This window comes from Berghia stephanieae, chromosome 5, assembly GCF_034508935.2.
Source record: "Berghia stephanieae isolate SIO BIC M18660-M18661 chromosome 5, UCSD_Bste_1.3, whole genome shotgun sequence".
Taxonomy (NCBI): domain Eukaryota; kingdom Metazoa; phylum Mollusca; class Gastropoda; order Nudibranchia; family Aeolidiidae; genus Berghia; species Berghia stephanieae.
In genome coordinates this window covers 11083361-11084611 of record NC_088364.1, presented here as the reverse complement: position 1 = coordinate 11084611, position 1251 = coordinate 11083361, and the positions used below count along the sequence as shown (strand labels likewise).

General features: G+C 33.3%; 1 protein-coding gene across 2 annotated transcripts in view; it reads right to left on the bottom strand.

Annotated features, from left to right (window-relative positions):
- Positions 1-334: 334 nt before the first annotated feature.
- LOC144972399 (uncharacterized) overlaps positions 335-1251 on the bottom strand; it is a 13761-nt gene continuing 12844 nt past the window's right edge. For both annotated transcript variants that reach the window (XM_078913541.1, XM_078913542.1), the window contains exon 8: positions 335-1251. This exon is cut by the window's right edge and continues 901 nt beyond it. The gene's annotated coding sequence lies outside the window, so the exon portion shown is untranslated.

Genomic DNA, 1251 nt, shown 5'->3' with positions numbered 1-1251 from the left:
AAATAAGTACCTGGCCGTTAACAGCGTTGTCTCTGTCCGAAAAATTGTAATATCGCCTAGCAGGCGGCATGTCGCGTCCTAAATGTTAAATGTTGCTGTTGACCCCTTGTAAAGCGCTTTGAGCACATTTAGTGGATATTGCTCTATATCAAAGCTCAATCTTTTAAAACACGTATCATAGTGTAGGACGGGACAAGAGCATTTTATGCAGACTTGCCTACTACTACCAAAAAAAAAATCGTAAAAATACGAATTTTTGGTTTTAACAGCAGAAATAAATAGACATTTTTGATTCAATACCATGTGTAAAAAAGAAAACTTTAGTGCCACAAAGTATCTATTCAGGGTTTTGAAGACATATTTAATGCTGATAAGGGTGAAATATTGATTTGTATTGTTAATTATAGTAGTAACTTCTATTTCTTCCATTTGAAATCTACGAATTTTTAACATTTTAAGTTGGCAGGTTTGTTTATGATTTTTGTCAATCCGATTCATCGTGGCTTCAAGCTTTAGCTTGCTACACAGATGAGAATATTTGGACAAATGCAATTCAAAATTTAATCATGTCGTCGTTTGACGCCTGATTTGTTTATTACAATATCTCTTCATTAACAGAATAGTAATGAATAAATAGCATGGTTTATTCTATAATATTTAAAAAAATGTGCAATGAAAATCCCGTTTGGTTTAGAGCAACGTGAACTGATTTGCAGGTCTGATAATCTAAATTGTTATAGGGCTCATTGTTGTAATGGACACACTCTAAAAAATCAACACGAAATTTAATATTATATGATTGTCTATTACAAAAATATTTAAACAAGCCCACAATTGCCTTCTGTTATCAGGCCTGCTAATATGTGTACGTTGTTTTAGAGACATACATATGACGAGATAATTCAAAAGTCAACACATTTAGCATAGCAGGTATATGACCTACAAGTGTTGGATTTTCTTTTAACTCTCTCCTTACCGATGATTTTCAGTATTGTCCCAAAATGGCAGAAAAATTGAATTTTTAAACTCGAACAATCTCTCTACAAAACAACTTTATGTTCTTATTAATTGAACAAAGACCATTGTGATGTACAAAATAAATCTGAATAGGAAAAAAAGGTATATTGTGTCGTAACAAATGTGACGATTTTTGCTGTAGGTTGTAAGGAGAGGGGTAATAACAAAGTAGAGTTGTCACTGGATGGCAGCAGCGTCTAATGGTTTTGTCTCACTCTTCAATGTCGTGCGTGG